Source organism: Odocoileus virginianus, chromosome 27, assembly GCF_023699985.2.
Source record: "Odocoileus virginianus isolate 20LAN1187 ecotype Illinois chromosome 27, Ovbor_1.2, whole genome shotgun sequence".
Taxonomy (NCBI): Eukaryota; Metazoa; Chordata; class Mammalia; order Artiodactyla; family Cervidae; genus Odocoileus; species Odocoileus virginianus.
In genome coordinates this window covers 7120060-7140889 of record NC_069700.1, presented here as the reverse complement: position 1 = coordinate 7140889, position 20830 = coordinate 7120060, and the positions used below count along the sequence as shown (strand labels likewise).

General features: G+C 50.7%; 1 protein-coding gene across 3 annotated transcripts in view; it reads left to right on the top strand.

Moving 5' to 3' along the window:
• The window catches only part of GFOD1 (Gfo/Idh/MocA-like oxidoreductase domain containing 1), a 100979-nt gene that overhangs the window by 22829 nt on the left and 57320 nt on the right, over positions 1-20830 (top strand). The window contains exon 1 of one of the 3 annotated variants that reach the window (XM_070457057.1): positions 14972-15060. The exons of the other annotated variants lie outside the window; for them this stretch is intronic. The gene's annotated coding sequence lies outside the window, so the exon portion shown is untranslated. Of the gene's footprint in view, positions 1-14971; positions 15061-20830 lie in introns of those variants that run through there. 3 annotated transcript variants of the gene reach the window in all.

Sequence of the window (20830 nt, the reverse complement as noted above, 5' to 3'; positions counted from 1 at the left end):
GAACCAGTGTTGCAGTTCAAGTCTGAAGGCCATCTGCTGGCAGAATTCCCTCTTTCTAAAGGGAGCTCAGTCTTTTTCTAGTAAAGGTCTTCAACTGATTAGACAAGGCCCACCCACATTATGGAGAATAATGTGCTTGACTCAGAGTCTGCGAATTTAAATGTTAATCTCATCTAAAAAAATACCTTCTCAGAAACATGTAGAATAATGTTTGTTCAAATAACGGTATCATTTCCTAGCCAGGTTGATGCATGAAGTTTTCCACCCCAGTAAGGGAAAGTGAAAGTCACCCAGTTGTGTCTGACTCTTGTTGACCCCATGGACTGTAGGCCTCCAGGCCCCTCTGTCCATGGAATTCTCCAGGCCGAAGTACTGGAGTGGGTTACCTTCTGTTCTCCAGGGGATCTTCCCAGCCCAGGGATCGAACCCATGTCTCCTACACTGTGGGAAGATTCTCTGACATCTGAGCCGCCAATGAGAGAGTCTAGTGAGGGAAAGGGTATTTCAGATTCTTCTGGCCTCTGGGGAAAGTAGAACTGACAGCTGGAGCAGGAGGAGTGTGTGGTCCAAGGCAGCAAGGGTGATTTCTGGGCATTTCTTCACCTTTACTCTGTTCAGCTATAGATATAGCGCAGCCAGACTTCACAAGCCACAGCATCAGCGTCAGCTTGGCTGTGGTCTGTCTGCCCAGCCTCCCCTCTTCCTCTGCCCCTGCCCATGTGTGGGTCCTGGAGCCCAGGCAAGTGTCTCGGTCCTTTTGGTTGCCTGGCTCTGTGCCCACGGGTCATGAATTAACAGGGAAGAGCAGACGGGGGAAACCAGATGTGCAGGAAACCCACGTGTGATGCTCTGGAGCCGATGCTCGGCCTCACTCCCTCGTGATTTGAGTCATCCTGGAAAAGGGGAAGGTGAGCGGGGGCAAAGGCACACACATATAGAATATCTACAGGCCAGGAGCACGCTCTGGTGTAGAGGGTCTAAGTTTTTCTGACCCTGACTGCAGGAAGAAATATGTTGTACATCATGGCCAAGTAGATACATAACTATGTTGTTCAGTTGCTCAGTTGTGTCTGACTCTTTGTGACCCCATGGACTGCAACACGTCAGGCTTCCCTGTCCTTCACCATGTCCTGGATCTTGCTCAAACTCATGTCCATTGAGTCGGTGATGCCATCCAACTATCTCGTCCTCTGTCGTCCCCTTAGATATATAAATATAAATATATCGATACAGAGAACATGCATGTGTTTGTGTGTCTCAATAAAGTGGAATCAAATTGAAAAAGTTCTATCCCATGACGCTTCCCCTTATGACACTGGCACATGATATTGACATGATATTTTCTATTCTCTGCTGTTTCATTAAGAAGAAAAGCTGGTCTGTCCCACTGACCCAGTTTTACAGCGCTCGATAGAGGCACACCTGCAGGAAAAGTGAGACCGAAACCGGGTGGAATGGAAAGAACTTGGGGAGTCTTGTGACCTGAAGGGATGCCGTCCAGTAGAATTTCTGTGCTGATGGAAACATTATATGCCGTCCGATGCAGCAGACGCTGGCCCCATGTGGCTTTTGAGCACGTGAGACGTGGCCAGTGCAAATGAGGAACTGAATTTTACATTTTATTCCATTTTAATTAATTGAAATGAGAGTCTTCTCATGTAGCTGGTGGCTCCGGTGGTGGACGGCCCAGATCTGGGGGACTGCCCTGCCCCTGCCTCTCACTAGCTCTGTGGCAGTGAGTCCCCACAATCACCACACCCCCAGGACACCCGCCCCCTCAGGCTGGCCACCTGCAGCTTTCTGGAGTCTGGTGGTCAGGAGAGCCTGGTTTGATGGGGGCACATGGTTAATTAAGTGCCTGGGGCGGTGTTACAGATAACATGCTTTGCATTTTTTAATGGTCCTTAAGAGACTTTTCCCTTCTTCCCTTTCAGTTGCTTGATTGCTCACCTGTGTGACTTGCTGATTTGAAAAGAGAGATGCTTTCTGCTTAATGAAATCTTAGCCCATCTTTACCGACATGGTGGCATTTGCGACCTGAACACAAGGTGCTTTTCTTTCATTGCTTGCTTTCTTGACTTTCTTCTCCCCAAACAGGTGTAATAGCCCAAAGGAAGAGGCCAGTGGGAATTGGGAGGCAGAGGTTAAGCATCAGACTGGGTTCTTTTGTTGTTGTTGTGTGTAGTTTGCAAAGCTGGTGATGACATTTGTGGTTTGGTGGACAGATTTTGTTTAAATTCTAGCAGTTAGAATTGGAAAACATCCATTACTCCACTGACCTCAGGTCTCTGATGGAAAAGATTAGTGGACCCAGGAAAGGATAGGGGAAGGGTGACTTGATCCTGATTCTCCAAAAAGTTCTGGTAATAAGAACCAACCTTCACTGAGCTGGGGTTTGGCAGGATACATATGTCAGCTTTGTCTTACTTTGCAGAAATCCGTTTCCTCTCAAGCAGGGCCTCACAGTTGACCAGACCGAAGGTGAGCTGGGTGAGAAGCTCTAGCCTGTTGCTTAGTGTTGAGCCCAGAAGTGAGCTGAGCTGCTCTGCCAATTCATTTTGGCTCCAGTGGGAGCGGTACAAAGAGGGACGGAAGTTTTAAGTGCTGGTCACTCAGTCGTGTCTGACTCTCTGTGACCCCTTGGACTGTAGCCCGCCAGGCTCCTCTGTCCATGGGATTTCCCAGGCACGAATCCTGGAGTGGATTGCTATTTTCTCCTCCAGGGAATCTTGCTGACTCAGGGATTGAACCCAGGTCTTCTGCATTGCAGGCAGATTCTTTACTGTCTGAACCACCATCAGTATAGAAATTCTAGGAAGAGCCTTAACTCAAGACATTCAAAAACTGGGAACAAAATAACCAGCCACCCAATTGGAATTGTTGTAAATGGCCCAGGCCCCTAAGAGCTTTTATCTTATTTACTTGTTGGTAAATAATATAAATAATGTTTGCATTTTTAAATGGTCCTTAAGAGACTACTTATATAGAGACTCTGTATAAATAATGTGAAGTGTTAGTCACTCAGTCATGTCCAACTCTTTGCAGTCCCATGGACTATTGCCCACCAGGCTCCTCTGTCCATGGACTTCTCCAGGCAAGAATACTGGAGTGGGTTGCCATGCCCTCCTCCACGGGATCTTCCCGACCCATGGATCGAACCTGGGTCTCCCCCATTGCACGCAGATTCTTTACCATCTGAGCCACGAGGGTGTAGATAATGAGAGGAGTTTTAAACTGGTCCAACAATAGCAGTGAAGATGAGCGATGTCAGAAGCCACTGCACAGAAATGCAGCCCTTTTTGTTAAAAGTACATTTGTCGTGTGCCAGGCATCTCATTTAATTCTTAACACTGCCTTCTGAGGAAGTGACGGTTTTCATTTATAGCTGGAGAAACAGAGGCGTTAAAGTCACTTGCCCGATGTTACACAGCTAGGAATCGGCAGAGTCGGCACCTGGATCTGCTGTTGGGGCTTTAAACTTCAGGCCTGACAGGCTGAAGGTGGCCCCGCTGTGTCCCAGAATTTTAGTGACTCATTGGTACACACGGATGCGCCGATGGTACAAGAGGCATCCTGGGTGACCGTCACTCCTGGAGCTGGGAAGACCGGTCCTCCGCTCTCTGGCTGTCTTGGTGGAGACTGAGCCCGGCTCCCGTGTGTTCTGAGAATAGCCGATTCTGGGGCGCGGTGGGGCGATGGGTTTCTCTCTAAAGTCAGAGAGGGAACGTGTGGTGAAAGAGCGCGTACACCCCATGCATACCAGATACGGCGGGAGAGAGCCGCACGCCCACACAGATTCAGCCAACGGGAAGCAACTGCCGAAGGACGGCTGGCAGTTAGAGGGCAGAGTGGCCCGCCCTGCCCTGGAGGGTGGAAGGTGTGAGCTGATGGGATGGAAAAACAAGAGGGGGAGGTGGCCCTGGGTCGCTCCCCGGCCACGGCTGCGCTGGAGGGATCGCAGCTGTGGCGGCTGACTCAGGAGACCCAGGGCGCTTCCCACGACCTCGTGGCGAGGGTCTGTGCAGGGCTGTGCCTGTGAGGGCAGGTGCTTCCCGCCCCCTCGGAATCGGGGCGTCCTCCCCCCTCCCCGGCAGCTCTGGCTTAGTGACACAAAGAGATGCCAGCCTGCGGGGCAGGGTGGGGTGCTGGCTGCCTGTCATCATCATCACGGGAGCAGCATTGATGGAGCCCCGCCATGTACATACAAGCCACCCAGCCAGGGCTGCAAAGGAGACTCAGAGTGTGATGAGATGGAGCCCCTGCTTCCAAAGAGCCAAGTTGGGAGATGAAAAATAGACATGATACAGAAACAAAGGGCTTCCCTCATAGCTCAGTTGGTTAAGAGTCTGCCGGCAATGCAGGAGACCCGGGTTCGATTCCTGGGTTGGGAAGATCCCCTGGAGAAGAAAATGGCAACCCACTCCAATATTCTTGCCTGGGAAATCCCGTGGACAGAGGAGCCTGGTGGGCTACAGTCCATGGGATCACAAGAGTCGGACACGACTGAGTGATGAAACCACCAAAACTACCACATACAAAAACAGGACAGGAAAAAAAAAGAACAAGACAGAAACTCAGAGACAAATTTGAACTTGCCCTTTGGCCCCTTACACGGCTCTTCTGAGCTGCCTCTCAGCTTCAAGCATGAGACGTTCACGGGGACTCCTGTGCCCCATGGAATTTGTGACTCCTGGTGTACCCCTGACATCCCTGGAACCCGTAGATGCGCGCGGCATCAGTGTCCCCCATCCAGAGAGGTGGGAAACGAAACCTAAGGCAGATTCTGGTACAATTCCCAGGACTGATCGAATTCCCATTTTCTTTCCAAAAACTCTTCATTCAACACTGGTCATCTGTGGCCTCTGGGGAGGCTCCCTGGAAGTGCTGAGGTTGAGCTCAGCGACGACTCAACAAAGGTTTGGTTTGAATTTGTTGGAAGCAAGGGAGTGGGGTCCCTGTCCTCCCAGAGCATGCCATCTCTCGGCTTCCAACGGGGTAGGCTGCTGGGAAGGAGAGAAACCACCTCCCCCTTTGAGCCACTCCCCTCAATCTGAGCTCCAGGAATCTCATCTGGAGCCCCTGCTGGTGCCTGGATAGAAAACGCTGCTTGCTTTGGACTGAAGGCTGCTGCTGAAGGAGCCAGAGCGAATGGTGTAGGGGCACCGAGGGGAGGGCCCACGGAAGCTCCGAGCTTACTTTTCTAGCGACAGCCAATTCCAAAGAACACAGGTTATAGAGTCCAGTTTAGAACTTCATTGAGGATGTCTTGCTGACCTTGAATCACAGCCAGCTGTAGGCATTTGTTACAGATGGTTGCTGACAGTGGGAAATACCTGCTGTCCATCAATAATCAATAATGCTCCTGGCATAAGGGAAATATCAAGTGTAATGTCATCCAGGCTCTAGTCCCAGCTCCAGCATTCCCTGGGATTGTGACTTTTTTTTTTGGCATCAGTTTCTCAAGAGTGTTTTTGTGGATCTGTTGGGGGTGGACGAGGGACTTGTTAAAAGTGGAGACCCTTGGGACTTCCCTGGTGGTTCAGTGGTCAAGAATCTGCCTGCCAGTGCAGTTAGTGTTCAGTTGCTCAGTCGTGTCGGACTCTTTGTGACCCCATGGACTGCTGCACGCCACGCTTCCCTGTCCTTCACCATCTCCCAGAGCTTGCTCAAACTCATGCCCATTGAGTCGGTGATGCCATCCAACCATCTCATCGTCTGTCGTCCTCTTCTCCTCCTGCCTTCAGTCTTTCCCAGCATCAGGGTCTTTTCCAATGAGTTGGCTCTTCGCATCAGGTGGCCTAAGTATTGGAGCTTCAGCATCAGTCCTTCCAATGAATATTCAGGATTGATTTCCTTTAGGATTGTCTGGTTTGATCTCCTTGCAGTCCAAGGGATCTCAAGAGTCTTCTCCAACACCACAGTTCAAAAGCATCAGTTCTTTGGCTCTTAGCCTTTTTTATGGTCCAACTCTCACATCCACATGTGACTACTGGATAAACCATAGCTCTGACTAGACGGACCAATGTGCCAGTGCAGGGCACATGGGTTTGATCCCTAGTCTGGGAAGATCCCACATGCCGAGGAGCCACTAAGCCCGAGAGTCCCGTGGCGTCTGTGTGGAAATGCCCGCAGCGGGCTGACGAGGCAGATGTTACACAATGACCGCCTGGGGGAGCAGGTCAGGCTGCTTGGGGGAGTCAGGGTCCCTTCCCCGTGAGAGCAGGTTCCAGCAGGCAGGTGGCCAGACGCAGATGTGCAGAAAGGCCACGGGGCAGTGTGACCTCCTGGGCTCTTCTGGTCTAATGTGGTGCCTTGTGTGTCTGTCTGGGCTGACCGCGGCTGGGACGTTTCTGCACGGGCTTCCCTGGATCCCACAGGATGCGAGGTGGCCCAGGCAGGGCCCTGCTGATGGGCAGTTAGCAGGACCTCTGGTTTGTCCTGTTGGGGCTGAAGGAGACTCCTTTGTCTACAGTTTCAGAAATTTCCTGTCAATCTGTGGTGCAGTATCATAAGGGTTTTCTCTTGACATATAACCTGTGTTATCATCTCCGGCGTTTTTGCAACCATTTTCAGACCAGAGACAAGGTTGTTTTCCCTACCTGTGGCCGCCTTCCTGCCTGGGATGATCCCCCACAGCTTCTGTGAGCTGGGGCCACAGGAAACAAAAGCCTGATGGGCGTCTGGAATTACCACGGTGATGTTAGTGATAGGGACCTCTGAGAGAACCAACCCTTAGCGTAAAACTCAGACTGGTGGAGTCAGAAACCTGACCACCACCTTGGGGTGTACATGCTCACTGCCAAGCTTCCAGAATCCCTAAGGATGCTGGCAGGGGCAGGGGCTTGGCGGGGAGAGAGAGAGAGAGAGAGAGTGTGTGTGTGTGTGTGTGTGTGTGCACGCGCGCGCACGCCTGCACGTGCAGGACCCCAGTGTGATGGGTGCACATGCCCAGAGATTCCCATCAGGGAGCCTCAGATGACTAAACCCTAAACTCCACTGGGAGCTGCAGTATCAGATGGTGTAAAATCTCACCCCACTGCACATACACTCTGCTTGAAGTTTCGTGTGTCGGGGTGGCAGGTAGGACTGTCAACCAGAGGACGAAGCCAGATCCTGGGGTCCCCCCATCTCCCCCCTCCCCAACTCTGCTCTTGAGTCCCAGGTGGGGGCCACCTCTGCCTCTGTCGGGCAGAGGGGCCGGGAGGTGTCGGCATCTGTCCCCAACTGTCACTTGTCACCTCTGAATCACCACAGGCCACGCTCTGTGGGAGGTGGAGAGTGAGGCAGTGTCTTAGGCAGTGGGCAGGGAAGCGCTGCTTTGTGGTGGGGGGTGGGTGGCTGTGTACAACTACATGTGCTCATGGTGGGCGTGGGTGAGGGGGTGGGTGTGCTATTGCTCATTCTGGGGAGCGACTAGGTAGCACGGAAATATCTTCTCTTGGTTTGATTTTAGAAGAAGTAGTCACCGAAAGGCCAGGACGTGGGATTTAGGGACATGCCCATGAACAAGAAGCCCCACGAGCATCCTGTATCTGTCGCTCTCTGGTCCAACATGCGTGCATCGTGGTGTCAGTAACTAACTGCAGGACAGTCTCTGAGAACGAGACGTCAGCCTTGCTGGCTCCAGCCTCGTTTTATTAGCTTGATGGGCTTCTATTAGCTCCCCGGACCTGCCCGACCAAGGCTCAGCTGGGCGGCGTAAACAGCAGAGCTTAATTTTCTCACAGGCCTCAGAGCCTGGAAGGCTGAGATCAGAGGTGCCGGCAGGGCCAGTTGCTTCCAAGGGCCCTTGGAAGCCCCCTTTCCAGCTCTGTCCCCCAGCTTCTGGTGGGTTGCTGGCCTTCTTTGTCATTCCTTGGCTTGGCGAGCATCTACCCATCTTTGTGTTCATGTTCAGCGGTGTTCTCCCTGCATGTGAGTCTGTGTCTGAATGTCCCCCTTTTGATCAGGACACCAGTCGTGTTGGACTCGGGCTCCACTCAGTTACCCCTTTTTAGCCCGATGGTCTACGAAGACCTCCCTTCCGAATAAAGTCACCTTCACAGGTACGGGGGTCAGGACTGAATCCTTTGTGGGGGAGGGGACACAGGTCAGCCCATAAGAGGGGCAGAAGGGGTTTTGTGCCCACCTTACAGGCAAGGCCGTGGGGGCGTGTGAATTAGGATTTGATAGCTTGCGATTGACAGCTGCCACCTGGTACCTGTGTGTTCCTAAGCAAACTACTGGCTTTCTTCCTTTTAGTAAATTGGGCGACTTAAAAAAAAATGGTTGATGGATCAGGTAAGTTAATACACGTAAGGTTCTTTAAACAAGACTTGGCACATTTAGCTCTCACTAAATTTAAGTTGCTTCTGCTATTACCTCTGCTATTCACTTGCTTGTTTTGAAGTTGCAAGCCTTTTGTGTTATTGAAGATGTTTTCAAAAGGGTGAATTGAAAGCATTACAGATGTTAGCACCTGAATTTCTAGGTTCTCACATCTTCAGATGACGAAGTAATTGTCCCCTTCGGGGAATTTGCAAGGATTCATTGTGTTTTGAATACTGAAAGAAACTGTCATTGAAACTAGGTTTATTCACTTAACAAACATTTATTCAAGCCTTGCTGCGCACAGAACACTTTGCTGCGCGCTAAGGTGGATAAAACATGACTAAGATGCTATGTCTGGATTTTAAGGAGCTTGTAGCCAGCGAGAGAGAGACAGGGCAAGGTAGTCAGGCGGGTGCAGGCCTTCTACAGGGCACTGTGCCCGGATTAACCGGGTTATCCACCGAGAGAGCTGACGAGTGGATCCAGGACTACGGTCCCTCATCCTCAATTCTGGGGCAAAAAACAAAAACTCAACTCTAGAAATCGGATGTTTTCTTCGATTGGTGTAAACTTGATTACAGTACCTGAGCTGAATGAGTGTGAAGCAGTTCGTTTATTTTCTCACATCATGTGCATATTTGCATGTTTTGCTGCAGAAAAGCGTGGGAGTGGCATGTAACTTCCAGCAAACACATCATATTACCTTTTTAAAATCTGGGAATCTGGGACCACAGATTTTGGGAAAGGGCTGGTGGGCCTGTACAGTCAGACATTTTACGGACAATGCAGAGGGTTGGTTAACTGTGTGGTCAGGTCTGAAAGCTCCGAAACGATGCAGTCTGTCTTCAGCCTGGCTTCAGCGCCCCGAGCTGAGGACCAGGCCCGGGGAGGTGCTGGGGGTGGATGTCTCATCTGACGGGCCCGGCCGTCCCTGCCCCTGGGTCTCCAGATGCCTTTCATTTGGACCATTCCCATAGCCGTCCTTTATCGTAGTAAAGGAGCGGAGTCTGGTCAGCCATTGCTACCTGCATTCCTTAAGCCTGTGTTTCTTGCAGGTCCCAGAAACCAGCTCCAGGAGTGGATCTAACGGGGCTGGGGTGGGAGAGCTGTGATTTGGGGATACGGTATCTGCGGAGCCCCAGATGGAGGAGCCGTGGCTCAGCCTTGGGAAGGATTCTAGCCAGGACCCTAGGGAGCTCTCTGTCTCATTTCCCATCAGAGCTGCTTTTTTTACTGTTGCTTTTCCTGTTTCCCAGTCTGCACATTAGAAAGCAGCTACCACCACCTGAACCTACCTTTGTTGTTTAGTCACTCAGTCATGTCAGACTCTCTTTTGGACTCCATGAACTGTAACCCACCAGGCTCTTTGGTCCATGGGATTTCCCAGGCAAGGATGCTGGAGTGGGTTGCCATTTCCTTCTCCAGGGGATCGTCCTGACCCAGGAATCTAACTCACACCTCCTGCATCTCAGGCAGATTCTTTACCACTCAGCCACCAGGGAAGCCCAAACCTGCCTTTCTATTACCTCCTCAATTTAAGAGAGTAGCCAGGCAGAGCTAGGGTCTCTTTAGTCTTCCTCACATTCCCATGTGTCTGCTTCTCTTCTGTGAGTGAGAATGAAGAATTGGGGTTTTAAGAAAACACGGCACATAGGTACCCTCCCTCCAGGTGGATTTGATCTGGGGTGATTATCAGTGACCTTGGGGGACCACCCCTGACCTTGGTCCTTACTTCTCCAGTCTGGTGGTGTCTGTCCCATTGCTGATATGCATTTCAGCTGCTTTGGGATGACAGTCCATTTGCTTGGGGCCAAGAGACGCTGCTTGGCCTTTGGCTGCCCTTGACCCCCAAGCTCCTGGCCTCAAGCCGAGGAGCCTTTGGAGCCACTGCCTGCCTGATAACTGCTCGGACTCTGCTGATGAGATCTCAGGATATCTGCAGGCAGGCCTCATGTGGATGGGGACGCACTGGGCTCGATGAGCTGCGTGCCCCGTGTTTACCAGGACTGAACTGCTAGGCAGCCCTCCCAGACCTCCCCAGGCCCCATCACACGGCCGGGCTGCTCCCTGGGCCCAGCCCTCCACGTTGCTCATCTGTTTCTCGTCTCTTCGGCCTGTGGGTCGTGGCTGAGGGCCATGGATCAGGGCCTGCTCAGTGTCAGAGGCCGGGAGAGTCTGCCGGAAGACAGGCCTTCAGAGGCAGGCTTATTCTGGGCACTTACTTCCCTAAGGGTCCCTTTCCTCATCTGTATCCTGAGCGGGATGAACCAGTGTTCTTTCAGGGCCCTTCTGCTTCTGAGAAATTTTGTGATGTCCATCAAGGACTCTGGCCAGAGCTGCACAGAGAATGGCCATCACAGCTGATGGAGAGCAAGGCCTGTGTGTGGAAGCAGGCGGCCTGCAGTGTGAACCACACTGACATCAGTGCGGGTGGGAACCTTAATAAGGAGGATCCTGGGTTGCTGGGTCTGGGATGCACGTCCCTTGGGCCGAGTCTTGGTTTACTTGCTGCACAGGCCTGAGTCTGCTCCTCCGAGAAGGGCCGGGTCGGGAGACTGACCCTCGGCCGGCATCTGGGAGCTTGACTGGTCAGCAGTTCCCTGATCTGATATAAAGCCTTCCCTAAGAAGTAATCAGGGCCCACTGCCTGTTTGTGCAAACAGTGTAGTTTATACTGAACACCAGCTTGTCTCCTGGGAATCTGGGATATTGGCACGTGCCAGGCAGAGGGTGCCTATGTGACCGGTCTCCAATAAAACCGTGGACACTGAGTCTCTGCTGGGTTTTCCTGCCTGTGGTCACAGTTGGCTGCTGGAGGAGTCAAGTGCGTCCCGTGTGGCTCCACTGGGAGAGGCCTCTCGGAGGCTTGAGCCTGGGGTCCCCCAGACGTCACTCCACATGCCTTTGCTTTTTGCTGGTTTTGCTTAGTACTCTTGCCGCAGCTGTGGGTATAACTATATGCTGAGTTCTGTGGGATCTTCCTACTAGTTCATCTCCTTCCAAGCCTGGGGGTGGCCTTGAGGAATCCCGCCCTTATGGACTTTAAGTGACTGAAAGCAAGTGAAGGCAAGCCTCACACAGCAGTGTTGCCCCCAGTGCTAACTCATGGCATCTGGGTTCCGGGTTCCTCTGCTTGCCCTAAGAGGAATTTTAAATAAGTTAAAATCACTGAACATTGCCTCCTTAGTGCTGATGTCCCCACCAGTCACACGGAGAATCTGGTCGTCGCCCTGACCCTGGAGAGGCCAGAGCACTCGTAGTCCAGGTGTAAAAAATCAGCTTGACTTTCCAGAGTAAAGAGGGAATTTTCTGAAACAATTTGGCTGGCATGCCTGCTCATCAGGGCAACTCTGGCAGCAAGATTCTTTATCAAATAAGGTTATAGATTCTCTAGAGCCAAGTCAGGAAAGCCAGTTCGTCTGATATAAGTGAGAAAAAATTTATGGATGGGAGAAAGATCATTGGAGAGGAAATGCAAGGTCTTAACCTTAACATATTTAGACTGTTTACGTGCACTTTGAATAGAAACCACATGGCTTTTCCTGAATGGTGCAGGAAAGCATTCTGTCGAGAATAGAGTTCTCTTCTGGGGAGGTCACGTCTTACATCCTTTGTGGCAAGAACCGTAAGTGGAGGAGAGTATGAACTCTTGTGTTTGGCTGTCGCATCTTTCACGGGCCATGAGAACCCAAATCACAGATTTGTTTGTCTAAGCGTCTGTGTTTTCTGCTTGTAGGCGGCCTGGGCTGCCTGGGTTGTTGGGTATTTGGCTTTCTAAGGGCAGAAGATCACTCTACCACGTTTCATGTTCCAGCATTTAAAACCAGCCCCTGTGTCCAAAGCCCTTTTGGCTCCGTCTCTAGAGGCAGAGTTGGAAATCAGCAGCCGCAGGCACAGAGCTGTCTCAGGAGGGACTCCAGGCCTCCAGCCCCTGGAGGGTGGTTAACTAGAAGCATGGCCATCAGAGGCTGTTCTGAGAGCCTGTAAATCCCCTGACAGCTCAGTGGGATGAGATGCTGATTTACCTACATGTGGCCTAAGTGTGTTTCTCCTTATCCTTCAAGAGCTGCTGCAAGGCCCTGAATCCTGCAAAGGGCTGCCGCAAATAACATGCGAGGAGTAGGCAGACCTGCTCCTCGTGGCTTTGGTGAGGAAGTCTGAGTGTTGCCATGGCACTTGGAAACTTTCGTTTTCTTTTCAGCATTGTTCACAAGATCCCTCTTTGGCAGAAGACCAATAAGAACACCCTTTCCTTGGGGCTAAAATGACAAAAAAGAAGGGAAACCTCTGGCCAGTGCTTTTACTGAGCGTCTCCTTCGAGCAGAGAACTGGTTGTGTCATGTGCCTGATGGGGTGGGCGACGGGCTTCAGGGAGACCAGCCTTCTCCTCTGCCTTCTAGGGCTTCCCTTTGGGCTGAGGGAGGGAGCAGCCGTGTTGCCCCTACCTTGACCTGAGCACAATGATCGGGTACTTGCAAAGCAAAAGTATCAATCAATGGAAAATATCTGTGTATGTGAACACGTTCCTCTGTATTGGATGGCGTGTAGCCAGAGTCACGTGTGGCCAATTAGAAAAGTTGTTAAGAAAGAAGTTTTTGAAGGAACTGTTAAAACCAGACCTTTATTCAGAGCCATCTCCTCTTTCCTGCTAGGCCAACTTCCTTCCCTGCCTCTGTTCGGTTCAGTTCAGTCGCTCAGTCGTGTCCAGCTCTTTCTGATCCCATGGACCGCAGCATGCCAGGCCTCCCTGTTCATCACCAGCCCCCGGAGTTTACCCAGACTCATGTCCATTGAGTCAGTGATGCCATCCAACCATCTTATCCTCTGTTGTCCCCTTCTCCCACCTTCAATCTTTCCCAGCATCAGGGTCTTTTCAAAAGAGTCAGTTCTTCACATCAGGTGGCCAAAGTATTGGAGTTTCAGCTTCAACATCAGTCCTTCCAATGAATATTCAGGACTGACTTCCTTTAGGATGGACTGGTTGGATCTCCTTGCAGTCCAAGGGACTCTCAAGAGTCTTCTCCAACACCACAGTTCAAAAGCATCAATCCTTTGTCACCACAAGCCCCTCAGACTCACACTCTTGAGACTTGGAAGTCACCCTAGATATCTCTCTGCCTTATCTCTCATATCCTACCAGTCACCCCAGGTTTTACTCCCTCTATGCTTCATTGCTGCCAGTGCTGCTCCAGTTCAGGCCCTCAGCATCATTTCCCTGACTTTGTATTTAGAATTAATTTCAAGCTTACAGAAGAGTTACAGGAATAAGAAATAGTGCAGAGAACACCACTGATCTTTACCCAAATTCATCTGCTGTTAGCATTTATCATTTGTGTGTTCTTGCTTGTGCTCTTTGTATACATACACGCCCGCGTCTCTTTTTTCCTTTTTAGTCATTTGAGGGTAAGTTGCATACATCATGGCCCTAACTTCCTAAATATCTCAGTATGTATTTCCTAAGAACTGGGGTGTTCTCTTCTGTAAGCACCATACATGGATCAACTTTGGTGACTAATCGTTGATACAATGCTTTCTTTCATCTACCTCCCATATTCCAGTTCTGCCAGTGGGTCTGGTCACGTCTCCCCCTCTAAACCGGGTCCAGCTGAGGGTCTGGCACTACGTTTAGTAGTTATGTCTCTTTAGCCAATGTCAGAAACATGGTCAAGCCTTTCTTGGTCTTTTGTGATATGACATTTTAGAAAAATCCGGTTTCTTCATCTTTAAAAAGTATGTCTCTCATGTGGGGTTTGACTGGGTCTCCTTGTTGTTAAATTCAGGTTACACATTCTCAGCGGAATCACGTCAGGAGACTTCTGTCCAGCGTGGGTGCTCTTAGTTTTGATCTCCTGGTAAATGCGAACCCTGCGCATTTCTTTGAATAAAGCCGCCATACTTGCCTGGGTCCCTGGAGCGGTGCTGTGTTGAGAGATTGAACCTCACTGTGGTGTCCAGCCCAAGAGGCTTAGGATGGACAAGGATGGATATGTGGACTGTGAGACTCAGCCAGACGCACTGTGTCATGTGTGGCCTAAGGCTACTGGTCTCTTAAAGATGAGACGTGCCGTTATTACATTGGTGCATCCTCTGGGCTGCAGCATTAGAGTGTTTCCCACTGAGTCCATCTCTTGATTCTGCCAGAATAAGGGAGAAATGTTACCTTTCTTTTGAAAGCAAGCTTGTGAGGGATAACAGATGGCAGACCCAGCGGTCATTCCTGCTGGCTCTGTAGGCAGAGGAATCGTCTGTCCGCTTCAGACTGTGGTTTTGAGAGGATCGAACCCAGGCACTGCCAGAGGACATGATCTGCTTGTCTTTGCCTTTGAGAAAAATGTCGAAGGAGTTTTGTTTTTCTAAGTCATTTGAATTCTATGGCTATTCTGGTAGGGCGGGTGGGTTTGGAGCTTGGCCCTCTCAAGTTCAGGACCTGGTACAAGTGCAGAGCATTACCATAGTGATCAAACAGGAGGTTGTGTCCAGGCAGGCTTGAGATCTCATTGAGACGCATATTAGCTCCTCGATATTCACATGTGAATATAGAAAGTGGTGCTCCACAAACCTCAGGAGATCTGGCCCTTTACGGAGATGGAGTGACAAGAGCTTGGATGGCTGCCGGCTGTCGCCTCCACCAGAATCCTGCTTCCCTCCCCAGTCTCCCTCCATTCTGCCTTCTGCCAGAGGCTGAACGGCTTCTCTGCCATGTTTAGGCTCCTCACCGTGTGCAGAAGACAGGATGTCAGCATGTTACTGGTGAGATAAACGGGCTGTTCTCGGGAGAGTGTTGTTTGTGTTATTAACTTAGTGGCCTTTGGGGGAGGGCCTCACTCAATAATTAGAGATTGCTTTCTATAGTGGAGCTGGGAAGATTCAAAGATAAAGTCTTTGCCTAAAGTATGAAATTGAAGAGAACTCTGAATTTAAACATTCGCCCCTCTGTCCTTGGATACGTGTGTGTCTGTGATGAGGGCTGGATCTCATTTGAGAGACACCCATCATTTACCGTGACCTCAGATTTGCTATTTTCCAGGAAGCTTTTCTCCAGAAGTTCCACCAGTTCAGAAACAAGAGGTCAAAGTCTGTAGGATGTGGTGGCAACAGGCAGGTCGGGTGGACGCGGGAGGAGAGCGGACACCCACGCTGGTGCCCCCGGACCGGCAGGGCTGGAGGGGGGTCTCGAAGTGCTTAAGGAGACACGGGCTTTGGGTCTTAGGTGGCTTGCCTGAGGTCACAGCCGGTGAAAACCCACAATAGTTGGTGAGCTAAACCTCCTGGCTTCTCAGCTTTGTGGAGTCCATGACACCTTGGGCTTGGCTGGTTCCCTGTGAACAGGGTGCAGCATATGAACCCAGGAATGGGCAGTACTGGCCTGGGCTACATCCCCACCTCACCTCCGCATCCAAGGAGCTGACATCAAATGTGTTTCTCTTCAACATTGAGGGCACCACTGTGGGCACATTGCTGCCCTCACTCTGGAGGAGGAGGGCTTAACACTAAGTGCTTACCATGCAATGAAATAATATTAACATTGGCTGTCGTGGCTCGTGGAAGGACTTCCCTGTGATGGTCTGATTACTTTCTGAATAGTTGATGCAGTCATCAGTGTATCAGGCCAAACCCCATTCTTTTTATTCCTGTCCATCTGAAAATCCAGAAGATTGCCATGGTCTCCGTCTGTCACGTGGAGAAGATCTGTAGAGAGGAGAAAAGAGGAGAGAATGTTTTGAGAACAGGACAGACGTACGCTGGGACCGGTTTGGCAGAACTGAAGCTTTGTTAGAAGATGACATAAGCGCTTATTTGAAAGGATTTAAAGGGCTTTGCATTTTTAAAAAACGAAGTAGAGTTGTTTGGGTAATAACCCAAGGACTGTTGACATAGAAAGCTGTTCTGTGATTTAATAGGAAACAGATCTGGTTTTGATTTTTGAAAACATTTGTTGGTAGAATTGCTTCCAGGAGACCAAGCCAGTCTGGGAATGGGAAGAAGTCTGAGCTCTTGGTTTTCTAGAAATGAGGAGAGCTGCCCAGGGACAGCTCTGGGAGCAGATGTCTGAAGACTCATTGATTCCAGTCTAGGAGGGAGGCACGGTTCACAGAGAGCTCATATTAATCCTTCAGTTGGAAGGCCTGAACCTGGATGGGAGACCTGGGCAGCCTGGATGGGAAGAGTCGGTCTTGTTTAGATTTCTTGTGACAGTTACTATTGTTACACATGATGGTCTTCATTTTGCCATGGGGTCTTCCCTGCTGGCTCAGATGGTAAAGAATCTGCAGTGTAGGAGACCCAGGTTCAATCCCTGGGTCAGGAAGATCCCCTGGAGAAGGGAATGGCTATCCACACTAGTATTCTTGCCTAGATAATTCCATGGACAGAAGAGCCTGATGGGCTACAGTCCATGGGGTCACAAAGAGTCGGACATGACTGAGTGACAGACTCTTTCACCATGGATGGTCCTATAGGAAAACAGGCTCTAGAATCAGAGAGAACGGGGTTTGAATCCTTCCTCCTCCATTTACTTGCCCTGGTGCTGTGGTTTTCAGTCTTGATTGAGTGTTAGAATTGCCTGGGGAGCTCTTAAAACTCTGGATGCCCAGGGTACATCCTAGATTATAAATGGGCATGGAACACAGGCACAGATTTTTTTTTTTTTTTTAAGGTATTCTCCTTCTCCCTATCGTGGGTAGCCTTGTTGAGAACCAAGGCTCAAGTAAGACCGTGGAGAAGTTTCTGAGTTAAGTAGCTTTGTTTCCTTGCCTATGAAGTGGGGCTAACATTATCTAATATATATGGCTCCTGGGAAGATAAAAAGAGATAATGCAGCCCAGCACCCAGCATATCGTCGGAGCTCAGTAAAGGACAACTTGTATCACTAGCTCAGCTGTTCTGCTTGCCAAGAGAACTCTTGAGATGCCGATGTGACATTTCTCGAATCCATAGAGGAAGGCTCAGAATGACAGGTCTTGCACTTATTTGAGACAGGCAGGCGTCCTCTAAGCTGGCAGCGGTCACTGAGGAGGGTTGAGCACTGGAGCCCCCTGGATTAGGTGTGCACAGGGTGGCTTTCCTTCTGTAGTCTGACTTTCTCAGGCTTGCAGGTGCACCAGCTCCATTTGAAATCACTGAAACCCATGTTCTTCTATTTCCAGTTGTTTATTCTCTTCCCTCTTCTATGCCTTGGCTTTGCGATGACTGCTTAAAAACCTATCCTATGATGTGTTTGACTGGCGTCAGTCTCCAGAAAGCCAAATATGAGGCAAACATCTTAACCTCTTTAAGCTTCAGCTTCCTTAAGCGTGTCAGTCGGGTTGTGAATATTAAACAGTTAACCACATAAAAGGTTTTAGCGCAATGACTGGAAGTAGCTTTTTGAGAAAGTTGGAAATTGAGACTCCTTAGGGTGGATGTTCTGATGGGAGGCAGGGGTCCTCTTTGGAGAGAAGAAGGTGGTGGTGGTGGAGTTCATAGCCATCCTGGAAGGTGATGAACTTAATATACAGGATAACTCTTTTCTCTTCTGCTCTTTGAAGAAAGATGCTCTGCATCAACCCACTCAGTCCATTTCATGACACACTATTGTGTTGTGCTTGGGTCTGGTTCTTCAGAAAGTTCTGGGAAGAGAGCTGTTTTTAAGAAGCCCAGTGTCTGGGTTAGGGGCCCAGGGCAGCGCCTGATTACATTTCTCGCCAAGCTTTTTGTATAAGCCGTACTTGAGTGACTCCAGGATCTTGGCCAGCAGGAAACACCCGCCTTTCTGCTTGCTCGGACCATGGACTTTATCCCTTGTAGTGTCTGAAACCTTCCTCCTTTGCATCACAGAGGCCGTCCGGCAGTTTTTGAAACATCAACAAGCTAGTTGAATGTCTTGGTTGATGTCATGCAAAGGGACCAGCTCCCGAATGCAGCCGCTCTTCCACGTCGGGGCCATCAGCCCTTTGGGAGCGCAGCGCCTGCCATGCAGGGATCGGCTTTTCCCTGCAGCCTTTTTGTCACTCCTGGCCGAGGCCAGTGACTGGGAGGTGGGCTATGGCCGGCCAGGGCCTCTCGTTCTGCACAGAGATGCCGCTGCTTTTGTTTCTTTCCTGGAGTGAACAGACCCTCCCTCTGCCTCAGTCCCTCCTGGGTCTTTTCTCCGTGTTTCGTTTGTGAGGCGCCTGCGAGCACTTCTTTGTAGGGTCACATCTGTGCTCATGTTCTTAGGATCTTGTCTTGGTTTCTAGCAAGTCGGCATCCCACAGTCTTTACCAACCCAGTCCATTTCATGACGCACTGTAGTGTTGTGCTCAGGCCTGGTTCTTCCGGAAAGTTCTGGGCAGAGAGCTGTTTCTAAGAAGCCCAGTATCGGAGTTAGGGGCCCAGGGCAGCACCTGACTACATTGCTCGCCAAGCTTTTTGTATCAGTAGTACCCAAGTGACTCCACCAGGGACTCTGGTGCTCATTAGGATGTTTGTTTCCATGTTTGGAATGATCGAGAAGATGGATGTCTTCACGTGGTGTGTGTGAGCCAGGTCAGGGAAAAAGCAGAGACGTGGTCCCTGGTGGACCTTGTGTATTAAGTGAATAATCAGAGAGTCTTCTGCTCCTGATGGTGGACAGCAGGGACCCTTTCAGCTCAGAGCTGTTGCAGGAGGCACGGATAGACAGTGCAGGTAATGGAGAGCAGGGCCCCTTTCCCTGCCCTGGGAGGAGGCCTGGGGATTCCCTCAGAGAAGGTTCTCGGCGCTTCTGTTGAATGTAGAGAGAGAACTCTGCTGGTTCATCAGCTTCCTGATTTAAACACTTGAGCCTTTTTTTGTTTTCCTTGAAGTGGTCTCCCACGTACTGGGTGTGAAAGGCAGGGGAAAGAAGCGGGCGCTGTCTCGCTGGGTGCCGGAGGTCAGAAGGTGACAGGAACATGACAACGTCAAGCTTGCGTTTCCACCACTGGCCGTGGGTTCCTGCGGCACCTCCTCCCGTCTGCCTTCGCACGCTCCCCACTTCCTCCCCAGCCCCCGGTTTTCACACCGCTCAGCGATGAGCGTCACCCTGGACCGGGGCTCACCTTCTGTCCCAAGAGTCACTAAAACCAGAGCCAGGACGTTCAGCCGGGCTCGAGAGCTGGGGAAGGGACCGGCCGTCTACAGACACAGAGTGGGCTGGTTGCCTTCTTCTGACACTAAGAAGAAAAGGGGAGTTCAGTGCTTAAACATGGCTGGTAGCAAGGGCAGCCTGTTTCCACCTGGGTTTCCCGCCTGTTTGGTGCCCTGGGATTCCCAGCCCTGTGTGTGTACATGTTGATCGTGCTGCTATAGGTTCGTGCGCTCCCAGGCCTCTGTGTTTGGCCCGGCCGGAAGCTGTCATCAGCTTTCCATCGGGGACCAGTCACTCTTCTCTTGGGGCAGGGCTGAACTCCAAGTGTCGTGGTCCCTTCCCAGGTATGGGGGCCGCAGCGTCCTGAGGCTCGTCTGGTGTCCAGAGATGGAGAGGTGCCCATCAAGGCCCCCAGCATCCCCGAGGTGCGTGGTCCAAGTGCTCCTGGCCTAGCACGTGGTGGCACCTGCCTGCCTTTATTATTGAGTGTGATGGTGACAGCTGTGAAATGCAAGTAGCTCACGCATGTGTCAATTGAGTGTCCCAAGGAAATCAGAGGAGTTTGCTAAGAAACAGTACTTTTTTTGGAGTATATCCCTTTAACAGTGTTGTGATAGTTTCAGGTGAGCAGAGAAGGGACTGAGCCATCCACGTACATGTCTACATTCTCCCCCAAACTCCCCTCCCATCCAGGCTGCCACCTACCCCTGAGCAGACTTCCACGTGCTGCACAGTAGGTCCTGTTGGTTATCCATTTTTAATATAGCCGTGTGTACATGTCCATCTCAAACTCCCTACCTGTCCCTTCCCCTATTTTTCCCCCCGGCAACCACAAGTTCATTCTCTAAGTATGTCTCTTTCTGAAGAAACAGTACTTTTAAAAATCGTGTTTTTAATTCTTCTCAATTCACTGTGGTTTGTTCTCTCCCTTGAGCCTTGCAGTTTGTAATTTGGATTTTTGCACTTGTTGGGTTTTCTGATGTCCAAAGCCTCCTCCTTATACTTTCCAGGCCCATTTTCTCTTCCAAGGCTTGAGGTTGTGGGAGACCCGCGGCCTGGGTCCTGGGCATCCCCTGCAGAGTGTAATGTCAAGATGATGCAGGCGAACTGGAGAAACTCCGGGCGCTGTGAGCCCCTGCTGTTGTGAGTGTGTTCTCTGGGTTCACACATCACAAGATGTCAGGGCCATTTCCAGCTTGCTTGTGGTTTCAAACCTTGCTTTCCCAGGGTCTGCTCATCACGACAACCACACAAAGTAAATATTCTCGTCCTGCTTTGTAGGGGAGAAATCTGAGGCCCAGAGCTGGTAAATAACCAACTCAGAGATGGATCCCTCTGAGACCCAGGGAATAAGAAGAAATGGTAGAACTTAAACCCCAGCCCCGGGCCCCAGAGCCGCGTTCTCTCCCCAGCAGACTTGGCTGCTGTCCCCAGAGCAGAAGAATCCGGAGA